This window comes from Pyrgilauda ruficollis, unplaced genomic scaffold (assembly GCF_017590135.1).
Source record: "Pyrgilauda ruficollis isolate IOZ18807 unplaced genomic scaffold, ASM1759013v1 scaffold4, whole genome shotgun sequence".
Classification (NCBI taxonomy): Eukaryota; Metazoa; Chordata; class Aves; order Passeriformes; family Passeridae; genus Pyrgilauda; species Pyrgilauda ruficollis.
Window position 1 is genome coordinate 509,538 of NW_024525489.1, and position 13,863 is coordinate 523,400.

Here is a 13,863-nt window from a genome sequence, read left to right on the forward strand (position 1 = left end):
AGGATATTTTACCATATACATCATTATCACTTCCTTCATTATTTTGTATATATCTATTAGGTCATCCTAAATGTTTTTTGTCTTTAATGAAAATATACTTAACACACAACAGGTGTGGAGCCAGATGGGGACAGAAAGTGTGAAGGAAAAATACTGGTTTATCCACTCAGTGCAGGGTCTGTCTCCATCAAACAGCACAAGCATATATTGATGCAAAATGAGTGCAATCACCTTCAGAGCCCACTCCCTCTGTAAATCTTCTGCAGAAATGCTTTGCTTTGAGTGTCCATATGACAGAAGAGAACCCTGTAAAATAAGGAAGTCTTCCAGCCCCAAAAATTCTAATCACTGACTGTCTATCTGACATTCATTGCTGTTCACAGACTGTTGTGTTATACTGATATTTATTTTTTCTTAATGCTTTGGTTTATTTTTTTCCTTTCACAGACACAAGGTGTAAACAAAATAAGTAGGGAGTTACCTAAGTGTTCCTGAGCTGCCTTGGGATTTCTCTAGGGTATGGGTTGTCAAATAATGTTGTAATGGCTTTATATAGAGTGCCCTGCTACTTGGCATCAAGTTGTGCTGAATCTTGTAAGTGATCAGAAAAGAGTGTGTCTGAGTGATTCACAGATACCAGAAAGGCATCTTTAGGATCACTGTGGCCAGATGAAATTTGTAGGAGTTTCTATCTTCTTTTACAAGCATAGGATCCTGAGCCAGCCCCATAATCACAATTGGGAGAAAAGGTAGAGAAATTGGTGTGCTTTGTCCTGCCTTTTGTATCTTGCTGTCTACCTGGTGTAGATGAATGTCTGCCCATAAAAGAGTAAAGAGTTGCATTTCAATTCATGTAGGACTGGGCTCTGAATCAGGAACAGTAATATAATTCTTGTTTTTTCCCTTCCTCCTCTTTAATATTATTAAACCATTTCCTTTGTCCCTGTTTCTCATTTTGTGTGCATTTTTAGGAGACCCCTATAATATTTTCCTTTTTCTTTAATGTGAGTATGTCTAAAGAGCTCATTGTTGTCAGTTGAAATATTTATGTAGTTTAGCATTCAGTAATTCCATTTGCTCCTTTAACGTGATCCTTCAACTTACTTCTGCTTGTTTTTACGTACAGTTCCTCCAAATCCTCTGTACCAGATTTGTTTATCTTTTTTAAAAGCTTTCAGCTTTCTGCTTGTAAAACTTCATTTTATTCCTTACCTAACCACAATGGCCTATGTTGCACTTTTCCCTGTTTAGGTTGAAGTGGGAAGAATTTCAACTGCGCTCTTTCCAACAGTTGCTTAAACATTTCCCACTTTTCCTCTAGTAGCTTTCCCACAGTTAGTAGAACCCCAATCAAAAGTACTTTCCATTCTTTTTGAAGTCAGCTACTTTATTTCTCTTATGATTTCTGGTAATATTTTGTGCCCACCCTTGACATTTCTCGACCATCATAAATGTTCAGAAAAAATGTTAAATTGTGTGTATGTGTGTGAGTAAATATGCACATGTATGCACACAGGCAACTGTATTTAACCTTTTTTTTTCTTTCTTTCCTCACCTCAACTTCCAAACTTCTCATATCCCACTGTTGTGTTTTGGGGTGGATTTTTTTTTTTTTTTTTTAAACCACGGCACTATTTTTTTTGTGTAGCAAGAACTATTAGTGGGAAGGAGAGACATCTGATACAAGGTGTTTGTGCAATCCCTGGGGATATCTGACTAATTGGACAACTTGGTGTGAGTTCTGGTACAGGCCACCACCCCAGATGTTTTGGTGGTATGTAGGACAGTGAGAAAGGAGTGATGTTGAGCTAAGGAGGGAGACACTGTAAACAGAAAACATTGGATTTATTTTTTCCAAACAGATGAGTGCAGAACTGAAGCTACCTTTTAAAAGCAGAAGGCAGAGAGTTACGGAAGGCTGCCTGGTATATAGACTGTCTCAAAACCCATTCACTGAGTTACCTGTCACTGTTACACTGCCACTATCCCACAGCTTCATGTACCAAATTTCTGGAAGTCAAAGAAGTCTCTTCAAAATAAACACATTTGGTGCTTAGTATTAACAGGGAAATTAACTGTAAAAACTTTTGCTGATCAACCCTTTCAAAATCCGTGGGCTTAATTGAGCTCTGTGTGGCTCCAGTTTTATGCTGGCAAGGATCCAGCAGTTTCACTGACAAAAAAAGAGGATGAATCAGGCACTTGAAGTATTGTTTAATGAACTGATTGTATAGGAAGGCCAACTGGAGCAGGGGCACGAGGTGGCTCAAGTAAAGATTTTCTGCTCTTCTGCTCATTCTTCAAGGCTATGCTTCCACATCAAGGGTGTGTAGTGGATGGGATGTGCAGTTTGGTCAAAGCCAAAAGCAGTGGGCTGTGGGCTAGCTCTTCAGCTGGTTTGAACTGGCAGAGCTCCCATGAAACAAAGTTTTAATTTATGGAGCAATTCCAGTTTTATACTTGTTGGGGGAAATCTGGCCACTGGTTGTAGTTCCCAAACTCATATAATATTTGTTTTTCTCCACCCAGATAGTGTCTCCAGTGTAGCTTTTTTTTCCACATGACTGCTGTGCAGCACATTTCTCTTTGAAAATCAGCCTTCAACAATACTTCTCTGCAATGAGTTGTTTCTTGCTAATTTGCAGGTGTTGACCTGAGAACTAGTGGATTGCAAGTGCAGCACTTCCAAATACCCTTTGAAAACCCGAGCAGAACTGCAGCAAGTAAATATATCTGTAATAGTAAAGGGAAGGAAACACATTATAAAAAGGGGAATAGAAAGATGCTAGGATCAAGTAAATAGAAGAATATGCGCCAGTGTACGAACTTAATGGAAGGGGAAGAGATAAGATTCACAGAATATGGATGGGTTCACCAGTTGTCATAAAACCAAATGATGCATAGTTTATTTTGGGACCCTTTTTTTTGTGGTGTGTGTGTGTGTTAAAACAAATAAACAAAATATAGTTGTGAAATAGTGTATGTCTAAGCATACCTGTGCTACATTTTGTTTCTTATGCAACCTTTATTGCTAACTATTAAATGTGTTGTCCTGCAACTGGGTAAGGACTAGATGTTTCTGAATTAGAGACATTTTGAAAGGCCTGCACTGTGAAATGTACAGTAATAACTGCAGCATCCAGGGTTCTCTCAGAATATTATCAGATTATCAGCAGGTGTTTAAAAACCCCAATGATTTGTTTCTTTATTTGGAGTTCTGGGGTTTATTTTTCTTTCTTTTTTTTTTTTTTTTTTTTTTTTTTTTTTTTTTTTTTTTAAAGGCAATGTGGCAGTAATACTTCTTTTATAAGAGAAATAACATCAACAGAAAGCTCAACAGCATGTGTCTGTAGAACATCTGCTCTGAGAAGCCACTTGAAAAATAACCACTCAGTAGCATGATAAGAAAACATCTGTGAAGCACTGGGAGGAATATTAGCAATGGGAGGAGGCAAGGAAGGATAAGTGAAGTTGGACCTAGATCAGGGACAGATATTTACCAACTGGCAGCGCCTCTGTTACTTCTTGCATGACTTCATCTATATGTAATGTTCTGATTTTGTCAGAAGCAGAGAGGGATGTGGCAAGGGCAAAACTGGACAGGGTGGCCATCATCTTACCAGGTGTGAGGCTGAAACCTAGGCTTCCCTCCTCATCCAGTGGGGGTGTTGGGATGGGAAGGAGGGAGCACAGCCCTGGCCAGGCTCCAGGTGGGCAGTGCAGCATTTTGTGTAACCAAAACCCAGTGACGTGTGTATATAGCCCACTCCTTGTTTGCCTTTGTTGTGCTGTACATGTTGGATCAGTCACACAGCATTTTATTAGAAAAACGCTGTTCATATTAATATTGTATATAAACAAGCCATCTGCCTTCACAAATCTATTTGAAGATTTTTTTCTTAGCACTGGCAATTAGGTTTCAAAGCACTTATGGAACACTTCTTTGATGAATACCAAGAGGATGACACATAGCAGTGTCTTAACCATTAAGCAGACATTTGGCTTTAATTGATGTGCATATTATGCTCCCTTTTAAAAGTGATACAGTTAGTGTTTGTTCAATTACACCAATGCAGCTCCTCTGCAAATTTTAACAAAGAACACATACTACTGAGACATTTCCCACAACACAGCATGGCCTCTAAACCTCATTGATTCACTACAGAATAAACAGTCAGGAATTCCTGGAAATTAAAAAACAAAAACCACATGGACGGTAAGAGAAAATTAAATTAGTGACCCTAGGTAGAAGCAAGTAAGATTTTCAAGCATCCACTCTGTTTCCAATCTTATTTATTCCTTTTCTGGTACTAATCAACCTCTTAGATTTCCCTTTGGATCTGGCTTTTTCCATTACAAATCTAAGGATACTGTGGAATGACAACTTCAATATATCATAGGTTGTATATTATTCTTTTAAATAAGACATGCAGAAGTTGATACATATGTGTAAAGAGTACAGGTAAAGAACTGAGTATAGATAGATGGGAGTGTATGTCTGTATTTAAAGAGGAGGTCAGATGCTGTACCTAGAGAGTAGATCAGATACTGACAAACTGATGGATCAGTTCATTATGAGATGCTCTGCCTACAGGAAGAAAAATACAAACCCAGACCACCATTTATGGACAGTTACAGATCCTACTTCATGAAGTAAATAATGAAATAGAAGAAAGGAGAAACTGTGACTAAGACCCAGGCATTTAAGCCAGATTGTTTTGTCACCCTGAACAAATAAAATTTGCTCATTTTCCAAAAAAAGTGGAGCAAATAGCTTTTTCAAGGTGCTCTAACACCAACTGGTCAGGAATTCCCCCAGGAAAGCATTAATCATGTCTTGATGAGTGTAGTATTTGAAAACCTCCTTATTTCAGGGGACTTAACCATGGACCTGCCTAACAAGGCACAGTTCTGTGAATCACAACCTGAGGGCTGCATTGTAATCTGGCTACAGCCAGGGCAGACATTTATAATTTATTAAAAATCAGTCCTCTTTCAGGTATCTCCAGCTGGAAGAGCAAATCATAAGACAGTAAAGCAAGACTCTCTGGGGAAAAAAAACTTTGTCTTTCTGTGGAAAGCAAGTTAGATTGATTCTTTGTTGTTTTCATAGGTTCAATTTAAGAATACTGTTCCCAAATTTTCTGTCTCTGACATGCACAACACACCAAGCACATGTTTTAAGACTCAGTTTGCAACCTGATCTGCCCAGGCAGACATTCTGTCCCTGGGAACTGCTGATTTGTTTGGCCATGTAATAGGATGGAGTCTGACAGCAAAGAGGAGAATGAGCCTTCACCTAAACTGAAGATGTAAATTCCTGTCATCTTCTAGGTAAAGAGATGTTCCATCTTCAGGTGTTTTCCTTTTCTGCCTCCAGATGATTCCGTCTCTCATATCTGCTGGTGATTGGGGAATATGGTGTTTTGGTGATGGTATTTTGGTGTTTTGGATGGTGTTTTGGAGCATTTATCTGTTCTAAAGGTACAACATGTCTAGAATAACATATGCCTCTACAGTTTTAAAGCAATGCCCATTTAACTTAAGTTTCAAATTGACAAAATTGACCCCTTACAAAGCTCTGTTTCAACTCATATGTTGCTTCATACCTTTTTGTCAAATCAGTCTCTTGTGCAAGTTAAATAAAATTTAGGAGTGCCCAAACAACTGTCCGTGCCAGTTTAAATAAGTGTTTAAAAAGTATATAAAGCTCAGATGAGTAAGATTTTGTTCAGCTTTGGGAACACAAATAGTAAAGTATAACAAGGATTACATGACCTTATCTCTACTTTCATCATTTTTGTGCTTCTTTCCATTAATTCTTCTAAAATGTTGTGTGCACCAGACTGTGTCCAGCTCCTGACACATTAATGAACAGATGTTCATTCAGCTTTTTGGTATGACCAGAACATATATATATTTTTGGTAATAAAGGGATGAAAAGAAAATTTTATCTTAACTGTTAGAAAAGAGTTATTTGAAACTATCCCAAAGTTTACTAAGCTTTTTGAAATCTAAATAGCACTGCTTGGTGAAGTTTGATTTTCTCCAGACTTGTTGCCTTGTCCTGTATTGATGATGAAAATTGTCTTCATCACCTGCAGTATTCCCTATTCTTCACAAGGATACAGAGGGAAGGAAAAAAGTCTCTAATGCTAATAAACATGCAAGCCATTTATTTCAATAGTTAGTAATTGCTGTATAACGATTTACAGAAATTGCACATCCTCTGTTTAACTAAGGTTTTGCCTGTGATCATCATAATCAGTTCTGCCTGTTTGAAGAAATGCTTGCTTGCACAGCTTGAAACATTTAAAACCTTTCAAGTCAGGCTTTGGCACCTCTGATGGTATGTACTGTGCTTATGACAGTTAATCATGTGAACTGAACTTTTTTTCTCTTCCCTTTAAACTTGATAGATTTAAGATTATCTTTTTTCCCCCTCATATTATTTCTTCAAAGTTAAGTTTCCAGCGCATGAAACTCCTTGACCTGGAAAATAAACACAGCACTGCATATAGCACTGTGGGATAGCAAAAGAAATCTGACCTAACTAACAAAAGAGACATATCAAACAATGAGGCGCTGATTTTCCATGGTGCTTTTACAACAGTTTAAGAGTTCCTAAATTCAGGGATGTGTCTGCAATTGTCTTCAATGTCCAGTATGCTTCATAAAGGAGTTTTAAAAATCTGGTCCTTGAATCTTGAGTGACCTACCTTTAATTTCCTCAGAGTAGTAAAGGTTGACATATATTACAGACTTCAGTGGAAACAGCTGATATTTATTCCCTCTGAGAAAATCAGGCCCTGCAGACCAGAATCTGCTGGTGAACTGTGACCAGCTCCTCTCACAATAATGAAGTGTCTAATTTTATACCTGTGGACTCTTCCAGTGCTGTATTACTTCTCTGTGATTTTTATTTTCCTAATATTCAGGTACAAATTTTTTTCCCTATGATCTGTGTTGCTGCTTTTTCTTTTGGCTGTGTGGCTTGAGAAGAGTCTGGCTGTATCTTCTATGATCAGCCTTTTATAAGGAGTGGCAGAGAGGAGTTAAATTCTAATTTTAGACTCCCTTCCCCTGACCCTGTTGATTTCTTCTCTTAATTTCATGCTCCAGGTTATGGTGTCTCTCCATGGCATTCACTCCAGTTTGTTGATATCTTTCTTGAATGGAGTAAGGGACAAAAAGAGTATTCCAAATGCACCCTCAAGAAAGCCAGGTGCATAATTACCAAAACTATATTATTTTGTGTTATGATACTTACAAAATCCCTCCGTGTTTTGTAGAGTGGGATATTCAAATGATGCTCTAGACATCACCACTGGATGCAGGGGAACATAGCAAGGATGGACATTTTAGCACGACTGATAAATACTGTGTCCTGTGTTTGAGTAAGTTGGAGATGATCCATGAAAACAGATGTCCTGAAATAACAGAACAGCCTTGTAACCAATGTTACATTTGTGAGCAATATTGCTATGATCAGTCCTTTGGCCATCCTATGTCAGACTCTCTATTATCATTATGCTTTCAAATGTCAGTCAGGATCTATCTGAGCCAGATATGAACTGCAAAGTGACCTCAAAGAGGAAGTTTGCATGAGCTCTGAATAATATGATTCAGGTCAGTTCTGCTCAATTACATAAAATAACCATTTCAGTGATGGAGTAGCCATTAGTGATATTAAGATAATAGAAAAATAATAGACCGTAATACTTTCACATTAAAGAAGGCTGAAGAGTACTACAGAAGCTAATGAACACTTGTAACTTTGCAAGTACTTGAATAAAATTTGCATGACTTCTCATGGAGATTGCAAGGCATAGGTTATAGAACAATTCAAATTCTTTGAAACAGGTAACTTATATAAGAGATAATCAGAGCCTTAGGTTCAATATTAGTTTCTTAAAGGACTGCAGGGCAATATTCTCTCCTTAGACTGTGGCAGAGTGTACTCTACCATTCTGATTCACATTATAAATACCCACAGAATGTTTGCATCATCAATATACCTTATTTTTTCAGAGACAAAAAAATAATATAATGTGATGCAGAAGTCATTGCTTTTCCCCTAAAAAAAGGCAGTTTTACCTCAAAGGTCTATCACCCTATCAGGCTCCAGTATGAAGCTGGAGTAGGAGAGGATGGTATAGATTGCTCGTCTTTAACTGTAGACATTCAGCGATTTTTTAAAATCAGATTCTGATAATACTTATCTTATCTTTGCTGCACCATTCTGTTCATGATGTTATGGCAACTTGTCTTAGATTTTTCTCTCTCCTGTGAATAGTGCCTTATGTGGGGTCTGGCTTTGATGGGCACTTCCAGTTGCCGCATCAATGCAAATTCTATTGTGAACACAGACAAGTGCTGCTAATACATGATTACATTTTATGTTTGTGAAGTATTCAGTGTTTCAGCAGAGAAGCAAATTAGAAATGCTGAATGTTAAAGAATAGGGATTGTGGCACTTGAGAAAATGATTGCTTCTAACACCATTAGATTTGTTTTTCTATTTTGTTTGTATTGGGTGTTTCTGATGCCAAAAAAAAATTCAATTCAAATTTCATTTCAAAACAGCATCAAAAGGTAGCACTGGATACATGCTTATTAATGGCTGTTCTTTGTCTCCTGCAGACATTATATATGTAATAGAGAGATGGAATATGGGTTATACAAATTTTAGTGAGATGCTTGAAGTAAAAGCAACTCAAACAAGTTGATGTGTTGATGTGAAAGAATGGCATTCTGTAACAGAATGTTCATATGACCAAAATGATGGTAGCACATGAAATGCAATGAGGTTTGGTTTAGCCCTTTCTGATGGTGAACTGTTTTTCTAGGTGATCAGAACAATGTTTTTGTGAACAAAGATTGAGTGTTTGCACTAGTAGTTCTCCAGCAGAGTTTTCTTTAGGTGATGTTTTCTTTACATTCTCTTTGGAAAAATGAAGGGGAACAGGAAGATTGTACAAGTGCTTTGCAATGAGATGTCATCCTGGACAAAAATTCAGAAGAGAAACATGAGTGCTTTCAGAAGAGTCCTACAGAACAGTGTCGTTTCCCAGTATGTACACTCACACGGTGACTAAGTACTGTAGCATATCAGGGACATTTGTGATTTTCTAAAGGTAAGTTAACATGATTTAGGGGAATTTGTAAGGAACTGGTTAAATGAAGATATTTTTCATCTTGTCCTGTACCGACCTTGTAATTTTACCTCATTTAGCTTTCCATTTTGTTAAATACCTCACACAATGTTTCCAATATAAGTCTTAGAAGATTTATTGTTTCTTGAGAGAAGCTAGAGAACAGCAGCCTGTCCTTTATCATACCTTTACAGTGTTGCCTGAAACCCAGCTTTGATTATTGAATTATTCCACATTATCACATACTTGGACACAAATAGAATACTTTCATTCAGGAAAGATTAATGATAGACATAACTTGCTGATTTAATAATCTCTGGGTCCTAAAAGGATGTATTTTAGGGACCAAATTTCCCTCTTTAATTTTGCTTACAGTTCAAGTTGTTGACATGTATTCAGTAACTTCGAGAAGGTTTGCCTGAAAATTTACTAAAGAGGCTGAACTCATATGTAGTCAGCATTTCTTCATCACACAGACATGCACTATTCATAATGTGACATTTGACTCACACTTAGCAACCTAATTATTTTCTTGCAAGAATGTATGTTAAACCAGGCCCAGGGTCTGAAGATGTTTGCTGCCTATGTACATCAAAACAAGGCCTCTTTTTTTCTGTGATCCTCATTAGCCTACATTTTGAAGGGACATCTTTCATTTACAATGCTTTACAAATCTGTGTACTCAAGGAAGTTCTTTTTTTAATGCTTTCCTCTAAGTAAATAATGGGCTACCCCAGTGCTAGGTAGCAATAGCTGTGGGAGATGAGCTGGTTTCTGCTGTGAAAAATGGATAGTCTACACTGATGAAAGAAATCCCACATATTCCAGGAGGCTAAGGTGTGCCCTGAGGTGGAGCACCTAATTCTGCATTATTTATTTCTCCCAGTGTCCCCAAGGGATCACAGTTGGAGTCTTGGTTAGTATCTATGATTTTTTTAGATAACCAGTTTGAGATTCCAATAATCTCAAACTCATCCCAGCCGAGAATATACTGCCCAAGTGCAAAGGGCCATAAACCACCTCTTCCTCTTAAAGAGCTTTTTACTAGAAGCTACAGTTGAATAATTGGCCAGGCTATCTGTTTCGTTTTCAGTCTTCTCCAAGGAATCTTCTTGGTGATGGGATTTTTCCAGTGAGTGATGCACAATACTTCTGTGTGCAAAGATCTATAACAGTGGTTTACACCCGAAAAATATTTCAAGCTGGGAAATATCCTTACACCTTCTGCTTATGGCTAAATGTGGTTTTAATCCTCAGTTTGGATACACAGCAATGATAGTTGGCCATTGTCAGGATTTTCGTGGTTAATGCAGCTTCAGAAATAAAGCAAGCAAACACTAAGGCAAATCTGAAAGGGGAGAGTCTCAGACCAAGCAAGGTAACTGATATTTTTTGTCACCATGTTATTGGTAAACACAATGGAATGGTATTTGTGCATGAACTGGATTACTCCTTTTCAAAGTCTGGCACATCTCACTTCCACAGCTCACATACAGTTTAGATTTAGTGATAACTGGTAAAGTATGCAGCAACTGGTTACTCTCTAATTAGTATTAAATGGATATAAATCTGAGTGATCACTCTGGAAGGTGTTCTGAGACTCTGGATCATTGAGGATGAAGGATTTTGTTCTGTTACCTGTATGTAAATGACATAATCTTCAAGCTACACAATATACCAAAGTACCCCTTCCCCTCATGACTCCTCAGTCCTTAGCAATCATTTGGGCTTGTTGGCAGGTCCTGGTCCTGTTTGCCATTGGCCCATCACAGTTAACCCAGGGGCTCCTCAGGTGCATAGACTCACTGCAGTTGTATCACCTGCGGATGTGACGGCTTTGCCATAGTTTTGGTACATCAGCTTTTCCATTGTCTGCTTTTCCTGTCAGGCATTTATCCTTCAAGCGTCACAATGCCCATCATGAATCTTGTCTTTTTTCCTTGTTCTGTACTTTAATTCTCAGAAAGCTGTCCTTCTGAGAAAGATTTCTGAGAAAAGCTTTTGGATAGCTGAGGCTTGACTCAGTCCTCACTGGTTATTCCGATTACTTTCCAGCAGTAGAGGCACTTTGCTGCATCTTCTCTTCTCGGATAGACCAAGAGAAAGCACCTCATAGTGTTCCATGGCTTTCAGGCAAGAGGATAAGGTAATACTGTTAACAGTATTGTAGATAATGATTATGTCATAACTTTTTTTTTCTAAGATTAAATCTTAGAAATTGGAGGGAGGTCCTGTAGAAAACAGCACTGTTGCCTGTTGTTTCTGCAAATGCCTTTTGTCACCTTTATTTGCTAATGTGTACATGTGATGTGTTGGCCTGAGTCAACAGTCTAGATTCTCATGTAGGAATGTTTGCAATTGGTCCCTTACTTTTCAGGGACACTTTTCAGTGTCTTCCCTAGGGTTTGGGTAAAGACGTTATATTTCTTATGAGCATTAATGTATGGCAGGGCACATACATAACGGAAGAAAAATCTAATGTTAAATAAGGGACTAGGCTGAAATCACAGAGCACCACCTTGAAATTTCACAGAGGACATCTGAAGAGGAGAGATTTGACCGAGAGATTTCTGTGAGGAAAACCCATATTTACTCAAGAATTGTTACTGTACATGTAGAAGTGAAAAGTGTCCCGTCACCTTTGATTCAACTTTTCATTTCTTGCTTTATAGTTAGGTTATAACTTCACTGTTTGAAGTAATAAGTTTGAAATTAAGGTGCCTTATTTCATGCTGTAAAAGGCTTCTGCTGCATAAATAACACTGAAACAAGGAGAAGAAGACAATACGTAATTGGGACATGTTAATAACTTGGACAAGAAGATTACAGCTTCTGTCTGATTGCTTCTGTCATGCACTTGTCTTTTCTTGTTTGAATGGTTGCATTTTATCCTTTTATTTTGTTTTTTTCAACAGTGATCTTTTCCTACTGCAGTCTGAAAAACAAACTGCGCGCTTCTTCCCTCCCCTCTTCACTCTCTGGAAGAGTCTTAAAGGTGTAAAACTTATTATTCAGTATAAACAGGACAAGACGATTTGGGATAAAAGCATCATATAGTCAACCCAGGACACTACTTTTTGCTGACTGGGCTTTGACCAAAGACTAATTTTCTGTATATTCTCATATGTAGACATCTACATGTAGAGGTTTGAAGATCCTTAAAGAAAGGCAGTTCTGAAGAGAGGTGTTATCACATGATGTTTTCCACCTCCCCACGGTGTCATCTAACATCAGAAATATATTACTTGTTCCTATCACCAAGATGCTTTAGTGAAAAGACTAATAACTGAAATTAAAAACCAAAGACATTGAAAGCGAACTGCATTCCCTACCAACTCTGACAGCACTTTTTGAATTTTCTCATCTCTTTGAAAAGGTATCAAAATCTGCAGATGGAAATTAAAAGCAGTTTTGGCTGAGCAAAATCAATGTATCCTAGAAGTTCTTCAATTTTCTTGGAAAATAAGGAGACTTAAAGCTAAGACTCAGCCACCTAACTTTTGACCCATGACTAATGCCTAGAGAGAAGCCTAGTCACTCTGAGCTTAATTTCCAAGCAGCCAGAAGAGATGTAGCATGGATTTGGCTGAAGGGAGGAGAGTGTAGTTTCCTCTCAGATATGCTTCAGTGTTTCATAAAGGGCCAGCTGGGATTTTTGGAACTGAACCCGTCAGCGCTACTGTAATAGGAGTTTAGCCAGAGGGAACACTGCATCTTCAGGTCCTTCTAGGTTATAATCTCCTGCTTCATAACACTGGTTTTTCAGAAAAATAGCCTGGAATGTTGTCTAAAACACAGACCTGAATCCCAGCAGTGGTCTCCATCACATTTGTATTCGTGTGTCTCTTCTTGAAATACCTCTAACCTCTTGTCCATTGCTCACAGGCTATGGATTTTGTTTATGAATATATGTCTGGAATATCACTCCTTCTAAAAGTACTTTGTGCAAAAGCTACTTGGAGGTCTCTCTTCCAAGGATCAAATTCAGAGGATTTCCAAACTGTGACCAGAGATTGTGTCAGTTTTCTGTAAGAAAGACAGTACTTCATTATTGCCACAGGGGGTACTGTTGGCTTAATTTTGTACTTGAGTTACTGCTGCTGAAATTATTAAGTTAATGATTTATGCTTCTATGATACAACAATCTCTAGTGTTTAAATTGGTTACTATGTTTTGTTTACTGTTTATAACTACCACAGTTGTTTTAAATGCCACGAAAACTACTTGCCAGCTTGTATGGTTTATTTTTCCCTGCAGGTTTTTACAAACCACTTATTGATATAGTGGGGGAAAAAAAAAACCTATAGTGATTTATACTTGAAAAACAATCCCAAGAGCCATGAATTAATCACTGTTCTGCTATATAGAAAAAAATAGCACTCTAGCAACATTGAACAATGGATGTCAAAACCTACTTATTCTAGCACTTGCTTCTGGTTTTGTCATAGTGGAAAATTTGAGTGCTTTATTCTTTCTTTTTCTTTGAGTATATGACTGCATCAGTTTGGGACTATGAGCTCACTAGTTTTTTCCCCAGGGTTCCTCCTCATCATGCCATGTTAAGTACTTGATTCACTTAAACAGACTAATGTTTGCAAAGGTGGAAAAAATGTCCCAGAATTCACTGCTTGACAGAAGATTAGCTCATTTAGCTCCTGGTGCACACAGAAAATTTGAGAGGCTGATTTACAGCTCCAAGGAAATAATC